Raw genomic sequence first — 10071 nt, 5'->3', positions numbered from 1 at the left:
AAGTAAAAGACAACATGGATATTCGTTTTTCAATTTTGTTTGCAACAATAATCCTTTGCAACTAAAAAATGAAAAAATTTTTGGTAATGGTACCAATGGGGAGTCAGACTCTACAAGATGCGAAAGGCTTTGTTCCGATCGAACCTCCCACCTAGGAAAAAACCGGCGAACATGCATAGAAAAAAAAATAAAGGACACTCTTTCAGGGACAAGTACAAACTAATTACATCATGATTGAGGGTGCTTCATCCATTTGTTCTTTGTTAACTTTCTTTGCAAAAATTTACTGCTCATGTGTATCTCTTACGGTTTAGAACTGCGCAAGGGTCAAAGTATCCGTAAAATAATAGCAGATCCTGCGCAACAATTTTTCTAATAAATCAAACTGATGCATATTTAGAACTAGACGGAGACTGTACCAAGCAATGGGAATAATACACCAACGTCAACGTGAACTCATCTTGCTGTATAAGTCGCGTGTCAGAGCGGTAAAACTTAGCTAGTGTTTTGGTACAGTGCATTGTAATTGCCCTTTCTTGTCTTTCCCCTGCATAGCACGGGGCGTTCCACTAATATTAATAACAATAGTTTTTCGCTAATATCTCGAAAACAAAAGCTTTCCATCAATAATGCAAGAAGAAAAAGTTGTCCAGAATCACGCCCCTAACAACATATTCGAAGGACATTAAAATCGTTCGAAATTGATTTCAAAAGTTAATAATAATTTTTCGCTAATATCTCGAAAACAAAAGCTTTCCGCGAAATTTGTATATGAACAAAATTGTTCAGAATCATGTCGGTGATAAGATATTAAAAGCGCACTAAAGTCGAGAAAAGTTTATTTCAAAAGTTGCCGGTTGTTTTGCAATAACAATACTTTGCAATTAAAAAATGAAAAATGTTTTGATAATGGTACCAATGGAGAGTCAGACCCTACCAGATGCAAAAGGTTTCGTTCCGATCGGTCCACCCAGCTAGACGTAATCGGTGAACATAAATAAAAAAAAAAAAATATACTGATCGAATTGAGTAACCTCCTCCTTTTTCGAAGTCGGTTAAAAACACATATTGCGCCTGCATAGTTTTAAGCTTTCATTTTAACTGGGGGAGTAACAGAAAAAAATAAATATTCCGGGTCAATGATCATAGCAGTCGAGGCCCATATAAAAAATTAATCAATCAATCAATCAATCAATAAATATTCCATTTTTTGTTCTAAGTCCTAAGTTCTCGAAATTTTTCATGTTTTTCAGTAAGGCACTGTTCACGCGCTGGGTAAAATATTAATTATTTATAGCTGATTTCGAAGGTTGTAAATCTTCGTCGACCCATGGCGTTTCCACAACTTGTTACGGTAGTGGAATTATATGTAGAGTTAGTATTATAGAGTAGAGTTGATAGAGTGGCTCAGAGTCCTCCACACTGGTGTGCCCAGGTCAATGAAGGATGTAGTTCATCATCCCACTGGTAGTAATGATTGTTGTATGTTGAAGTCGTTGATAGTAACAAAGTTAATGTAAGACTGACTGAAGTAAGTATATTCTAAGGAAGTTAATCTAAGACTCACTCGTCGCTTCTAAACAGCCAGAAAAGAAAGCAATGCAGGAAGCTCAGGACGTGAAGGCGTTACCAAAAAAGGCCAATCAGGACAGATTGTTATTTGTGGAAAAATACTGATTGGTGAAATGGTTTAGCGAATGGGATTGTAAGATTTTTAGCCGTTATTCCAGGGTTGTAAATTACATTTTGTTAACAAAGTAACCCAAAGCAATTGAGTGATTTGGGTCCTTCAAAGGAAGTAATAAATGGGCACCATGTGTTTATCATCGGAGTTCGAGCGCGTAGGCCCACTTTATTGGGGTGCACAGTTTAGGACCATGGAATAAACTTCTTTAAGAAAAGGTATATTGGTGTTAAGAAAGCGTGCTTTTCTGGCCTATTAGAAGGTTATTGTCAATTGTTAAGAACGTCAAGTTGTGGAGACGTTCATATGGTCTTAAATATCAGTTTAAAATTCCAAAGGTGAAACGTTTTTGGGTTTGACAAAATACCCATAAATATTACCTTAATTATATTCCGAGCAACTCGGAACAGGCACACCATAGTTAAAAAAACGAATAGTCGATTATTTTGTAACTTCTACCTTGACTACAAGGCTACAAGCAGTTGTTCATTTGACAGTATAAGACCTGAATGACATTAGATAGACATTGACACATTTGAGGCGTTTATTTTGAAAATGGAGTAAGTTACTTTGGATATATAAAACTTTTATTTTTTGTAGCCAACACTTTTAACACTATTGAATAATAAACATTATTTATCATTATTTAACACAACACAATAGAAAAAATTTGTCTATTAATGCTTACCAATGTTTTTTTTTATTGAAATGCAATCCCTTAAATGTCTCATAATAGTAAAAATGTTGGATGACCAACGAGTCCAAACAAATAAGATAGCAAATACTACAGACTCATCCCTAACAAACAAACTAATCGAAACGATTTCCACTCCTTACTCATCCTGGAGCACGCACCCGTCCTGAGTCACACTGTCCCTTGACCACCGTCTCTACCACAACCTATCTCCAGTATATAAAACCTTGCAATATCGAAAAATGTTCAGAAAGGTTCAGAAAGAGTCTAGTACTTAGTCGATCCAACAAAGCTGTTCGAGTTTTCTTAAAATAAAGTGTGTTGTCAATTCTCCCGGAATCCAACAAAAAATTAACCGCTCATTTACATTGTTAACGTATGTGTTCGCGCGATGGGTAAAATATTAATTATTTATAATTGTTTTCGAAGGTTGTAAATCTTCGTCGACCCATGGCGTTTCCACAACTTGTTACGGAAGTGGAATTATATGTAGAGTTAGTATTATAGAGTAGAATTGATAGAGTGGCTCAGAGTCCTCCACACTGGTGTGCCCAGGTCAATGAAGGATGTAGATCATCATCCCACTAGTTGTAATGATTGTTGTGTGTTGAAGTCGTTGGTAAAGACAAAGTTAATGTAAGACTGACCAAGTAAGTATATTCTAAGGAAGCTAATCTAAGACTAACTCGTCGCCTCTAAACAGCCAGAAAAGAAAGCAATGAAAGAAGTTCAGGATGTGAAGGCGTTACCAAAAAGGGCCAATCAGGACAGATTGTTATTTGTGAAAAATACTGATTGGTGAGATGGTTCAGTGAATGGGATTCTAAGATTTTTAGCCTTCACTCCAGGATTGTAAATAAGGTGTCGTTAATAAGGTGACCCAAACAGTTAAGTGATTTGGGTCCTTCAAAGGAAGTAATAAATGGGCACCATGTGTTTATCATCGGAGTTCAAGCGCGTAGGCCCACTTTAGTGGGGTGCACAGTTTAGGACCATGGAAATAAACTTCCTTAAGAAAAGGTATATTGGCATTTAGAAAGATGTGCTTTTCTGGCTTGTTAGAAAGCTATTGTTAATTGTTAAGAACGTCAAGCTGTGGAGACGTCCATGTGGTCTTAGAGATCCATTTGAAATTGCAAGAGTGAAGCGCTCTTAGGTTCGACAAAACACCCATAAATATTACGTTAATAATATTCCGAGCAACTCGGAACAGTATGTGTGTATTGATGGTATACTAATTACATCGTAATTGGAGGCTGTTCACACATTGCATAGCGAGCTGAAGGATTTTCAATTATCATGATTACAATCCGATTTTTGGTTACATATTTATAAAAATTAGTATTTGAGGATTTCCGAAGTCAAGAAACTTAATTCTTACCTTGAATACTATAATTAAAAATAGATAAGAGTGGCGTTATATTTTTCAAGTTAAAATATTCATATATTTTATTGTAAATTTATTTTAGTTTATTCCAAACTAATCTTATTGTAAAAATTGTAACTTTAAAGTGGCAGTCAAGTATATTATTTTAAAAATACTATAATAATGCTCTTCTGTAAGCCTCTTTATATAATATACGTATATATTATTAAATTTTGTTTGAAAACATTATTAAATATCGGTCTGCATTTACAACAACACATTAATATTTGTATAATTTATATAAATTTACTATGAACATTTTTATAATCGACAGACCTTTAACCCGTTGCCGCACACTTTTCATTTGACGATCGCGCTCAGAAACGCACTTTTTTTTATCAATTATTTATGACTGTCAGATGGAATCAAGTGTAAGTTGTATATTTGCAAGTGAAAATTATCACATTTGACCACAGTTTTTCCAAACAAACTTTCGACGGCTATAACCGTCATTTGCTCATCATGTCACTTTTTCTCTTTCCAGAGCAAATGACGGTTATGACCGTCGTGACGACTATACGGCATTTGCTTTACTAATTCAAAATGATTCCTATGAATAAAAGAGAGTAAATAGGTGTAATCTTAACACAAGAAAATCAGTTTGAAAGAAAATTATCATTTGTAATTTATTTTGCTTATAAAATAGTAAAAATGAAATAAAAATTAAAGTATGAGAAAAAGCATAAAAAAACAATTGATATGCTGTCTGGCATGCTGTACTTTTTTTTCAATGTATTACTCAATAATTAACAAGTGTGTGCATTAGTACACTTCGTACTAACGCTGTTCTTTTTTTATTAATTAAAATGTGCACGACGGCAATAGCCGTCGTTTGCCTACATATCACCAAAGATCGGACGGCTATAGCCGTCATGTGCGGCAACGGGTTAAGAATCGAAAGTGTCAAATTAAAAGTGATTTTTCTTGCATTACATGCAAAAATTTGGTTTGTTCATGTATTTCAAAAGAAGGACAAAAGTGATACAGTAAATACTAAGTTAAAGCTACATATTGATAAGAATAATTATTCAGTTACTAGAGATTACTGTTGCTTAAAATGGCAGTAATTAGAGAATGAAAAGAAACGGGTATCTTTATATTGCATGCAAGTTTGAAGCTTTATTACGACCTAAATAATAGTTAGAAGCGAATTCCGGATCATCGAGTTTCACTCTATTTAGTGGCATGCAAAAGTTTCAAGGAAAATTGCAAGAAAATTCTATGAGAATTTTTCGTCGCAAGTACTAAATGTAAAAAATCAAGAATTGTAAAAAGTAGCACAAAATACAAAAGCAATCACTGTCTACATTTGCAATGGACAGATATTGGTTGTTGTTCTTTAATTCTGTCAAATTTTCTAATAGGTGTATTACAATTACAAAAAATCAAAAACTTTTAACTCATTTGAGGCGCTTCATTAAGCTTAATTGCAGAAGCTGATAGCTAAAGTATCTCTGAATGACTATTTCCTTTTAAAAAATGTTAGTTAAGGCTTCGTTTTTTAATTATTAGCGAAAAACAGAGCCTGTGCACACCGGGAGAGCGATGAGTTTGATGGTGACGATTGACTTGATTGGTTATGAACAAACCCGTTTGCGCTTTGAGAATATAATTGTATAATAAAAACCGTTTTATTAAAATTCAATCAAATAATGAACAAACCAAGTAAAAGTAATATTCAGCTCTTCATTGTTCGTGAATGAGGGACAATTATTCTCTACTCATGTAAACCGAATAAACTAAATTTGTTCAGTACCTACATTTGTTATTCGAAAGAAATAAGAAATAAAATATCGACAACTATTCTTTTCACTTGTCACAACAGTACAAAACAACAAATTTACGTATTTGAAAGAAAAAATGTCTTTTCTATTAAAGAAAAAAATGTTTAATTTAATAGTTAACAAATGAACAGCGACCTATTTCAAATTTAAATAAACGTACAAACAGTTTAAAAACTTACCCATTGCTAAATAAATAATCTTGATTCGGTGAAAGTGGATCCTTGCGGAAATATAACAGACACCTTACAGCAACTGATGTTACAGCTGAGTCATACTTATCAAGAAAATTTTGATAAATCTCACGAAAGTATGTAATTTTCCGCTAACAACAAGGTTAAATGATTTTTATTTTTGTCATGTTGTTATCACGAATAAATACTATTCTTCAAAGCATAACTGTGTAATATGCCTTACATCTACATATGTGTGACAGTCATCGAAATAAAATCCAAATCTTTTAAATCTAAATTATATAAATCTTGAAAATATTTAAAATCTTGTCAATATTCAACAAATAAAATAACGTATGTTATAAGGTTGAATTCGCAATACTAAAATTTTAGTGCAAAATATTCTAATTATAAATGCTATTGGAAAAAGTTATGTTGAAAAATAACAACTTTGTTGTTACACTTCTTCCTAAGTAAACCAGGGCTAGTTCAGAAATTACTGAATCTTACTAGGTACAAGTAATGGCTAATCCGCGAGATGATACGGCTATTTGCAGAATATACACTTCAACGTAGAAACGGGAGAACAAAGAAGACATTTGAATACCACTGGCATTTGAATGCCAGCGGTTAGCACGATCGAGAACAGGCTTGTGATCCTGCGAAGTCGGGACTCCTATGCCACCCGGTCTTCTTCAAAGTCCGAATTTCGATCTTTGGATACTGTACAGTTCGTTAATGAAACGCCAGAGGTCTTGCCGACTTTATCGTGAACTATAACTTGTATATTGGTACCTCACGTTTTCTGTTTTGAAACTCAAAACAAGTGCCCAACATTTGCTAAGACGTATTTCATTCGAACTTCTTATCGGATGCAGGTATAATTGGATTTCTTAATGCCATAGGTCAATTCGATGCCTTCTCAGGTTTCGAGCCTGTTGCGCGACTATTTGGAAGAATTTTTTTGGAGTAACATATTTGATGTTGACTAAATTTTGTACCAATCCCCAAGACCATAGATTTTGATGATAATTATTGCATTAAATGCAGAGCTGAGTAATTTAAGATAAAAAGTACTGCAAATATGAAAAATGTTTGACTTAAATTATTTGAAAATTATTGAAATAATTGTAAATATTTGTTTGAAATTGTTTGCTTTTGACATAAAAAATAATTTTTCCAAATAATATTTTACGTCTTTAAACTTACAATAAGAAGTTATTATTATAATTATTATAAAATAGGAAGGCTAAGTACAGAAAAAGAAATATTATTGTCATGGATCAAAATAAATATCTTTAGCATTAAATTTATGAAATTTGCCAAAATGAAGATCGTAGATTTCTGATCATAAACTATAAAAATTGTTAGAAAATTTTTGTCAAAATATATGGTTATTTCTGTCAATATAAGCTAGTTTATTTATTTATTTTTCTACTTCGTACGTGTACGAAAATAAAGAATACATTAAATATAAAATTTCATAACATTAACACTAAAGTATTTTGTTCTGCACATATTTTAAGTTGTTTAAAAGGGTATACTATGCATTGCATTAATTTTTTTTATAGGTAGAGGCATTTCGGAAATCTGAAGGGCAACTTTGTTTTTTTAAATAAAATACTATATTTTTTATACTAAAATATCATAGAATATCGAATTAAAAAGTATTGACCTTTATTAGCTCTGAACCTAATAAGTAACGAGTAGTTTCATTTTATTACTTGAAAATTTTCGTCACGTAATATCCAGTTGATATATTAAAAATACCATATTTCATTGATGATCGACTAACAGAACAAAAGTTTTTGGATGATACTCTATCATCTTTGTTAGAAAACGTATCATTAAACGTTCGTCAACAAATCTGATGGCTGATGATATCATAGCATATCATACACCTAAAATAGAATGTGAAATATTTTCGTTACAAATATTATCTGCCGCGATGGTGAACAATATTATGATATGGGCACCCTCTTCCATTTTTTCCAGCTCAGTATAACATGTACTTACATTATACAGCAGCACAAAGTAAATAAATTTAGCTAAATGAATTATATAAGCATTATTCTTCATTTTATCAATTTTAAATTAATATACGCTATAGAAATTATAGAATAATAAGCAGTACATGAATTTACTTAATTCATTTTTTAACGATTTACCTTTATTCTCTAAAAATATTAATACTTTAATATAACACTACAAATGCTTAAACAATTAAATTAACTTTGAACAAATTTTACAATTACATACATCTTTATTGATTAACATTGAATAGAATCTATTATTCAATGAGCATTTACAAAAAAAGTTTACAATAGTAAAAAGATTACATTCATATATAGCATTTTACAAAACAAATTAAAAATCCTTACAATAACGATTTACACGCCTATAAAACAGCAAATATTCGAAGTTGTTAAAGAACAAGTAAATTGGTTTTATTAAAAACCAATTAAAAACTTATTAAAGGTATCATTGAAGTAAAAAAAATTAAAAAATAATTTGTTGTTAGTGCTTATTTATTATCACAACATTAAAATAATGTTTTCTCCAAGTTCCTCTTTCCACGCAGTTAAGGTAGGGAACTGTAAGGAAAAGGTTTTACCGATAAGTCTAAAACGGAACAGATTTCATTAATGTTTCAACGCAACTGCTATAAAATGTAAAAAACTTTACAGGGACACGATATCATATATTACGAAGGAACAATCCTTCAAGACATTATACATATCTAAACAAATTTATTTTTTAGAATAATTGCATTTAAAGCGAAAGAAAAAAGTTTTAATAAACAGTTTCTCGTTTTCGAAAAATGATTCAAACACAAACATGAAATAGATATATCATAAATTTATTTTATTTGACTGACATCATTATCGATTGGACTGTCGATAAATTCAAATTTTACTGATCCTGCCGTAAACTGTAACGTGCGTTTTAATTAATAGCTTTATTTTTTAAAAATTTTATCCTCTTTTTATAATTTGAATCAGTGTAGTTAGCTTTGTAAACACAAACTTTAAATTACAAATTATTTAATTAATGGAAAAGTTTGATAACGAATATTTTTAATGTTTTCGCAATGATTCTCTGTTTTTGTCTAATTATTCATAAAAAGAATATCATATTTAACAATAAAAAAATTTTAGTATGAAGTTATAAAGTTAATTGCAAATTGATTTTATCTACAGATATAAAACAGAAATTAACTTGACCTACAAGGTAGCTAGAAAACCATAATGCTTGCGCCATCTAACAGCATAATGTCAAAACTTGCAGACCAGAATACTATGGCATTGAAATGAATTGTAGACATTATTTTACATATTCTTTACTTTGCATTTTGAGCGTAAAATTAACTTTCCTTTTTGAGAAAAAATGTCTTGTCGCACTGATTTTTATAAGTTTCTTATTAGGTTGTGATATTCAACATTTTTTCAAATTGGAAACTGTTTTAAAAACAAATAGACGATACCAATTTTTACCGATACGAGAAATCAAACATTTTGATATCATCATTTTATTCCATTATGACTGTATTATATTACCTGTGCTGAATGTTATACAGTTAGGAAGTATTGTCCAACTACAATATCTTGCATAAAAATAAATAAGGCATAAATTTCTCACACACTTACACTTTCCTTAAAGTGCTCCTTTATGTTGTACTGCATGGTACTAATACGTTGTAACACTAAGAAAATTTCTGAAATATGTTTAATTTCAATGAATAGAAAAAAAAAAAGTATACTGATCGAATTGAGTAACCTCCTCCTTTTCCGAAGTCGGTTAAAAAATAAAAAATCATGCTTCCACGAAAGGAGGTAAAAAGGATATTGATAGTACCGACGACGAAAAGAAAATTGTGCACAAATCTGTATATTTTAAGAAAATTTGTTCTATTAAACTGTACCAATTGTATGAGTGTCACGCCTACAAAAATACAGCGATTCTAGAAAACAGGGATAGTCAATTAATACAAAAAAGAAAACTGTACGATGGTCGATTTTTTACTCGACCTTTATTGTACCACTATCATATTACAGAAGTATGAAGTTGTTGAAATCATCTTGAGTTTAACAAGAAATGAAAACGTCAAACAGAACAAGGACATAAAATAATTTTAAGAAAAAAAATACGCCCACTTCGAAATGCACTAAAAAGTATAAAATAATTTCTATTTTTAAATGAAGTAATTTCTATTTCATTCAATCATACAATTACGTAACAGATATGAATGAAACCTATTTACTCGTTAGGTAGTATATTAACCCTTTCGCTTCGGCAGTCCGGTCCGCCGAAGT

General features: G+C 31.2%; 1 long non-coding RNA gene across 1 annotated transcript; it reads left to right on the top strand.

Annotated features, from left to right (window-relative positions):
- The first annotated feature begins 2516 nt into the window (after positions 1-2516).
- LOC143265155 (uncharacterized) lies at positions 2517-5984 on the top strand. The gene is made up of 2 exons (XR_013039349.1): positions 2517-2694; positions 2808-5984. It is a non-coding gene; the product is annotated as an uncharacterized LOC143265155 (long non-coding RNA).
- Positions 5985-10071: the final 4087 nt, after the last annotated feature.

This window comes from Megachile rotundata, chromosome 9, assembly GCF_050947335.1.
Source record: "Megachile rotundata isolate GNS110a chromosome 9, iyMegRotu1, whole genome shotgun sequence".
Classification (NCBI taxonomy): Eukaryota; Metazoa; Arthropoda; class Insecta; order Hymenoptera; family Megachilidae; genus Megachile; species Megachile rotundata.
Note: the sequence above shows the minus strand (reverse complement) of the source record. Positions and strands in the feature narration are given on the sequence as shown.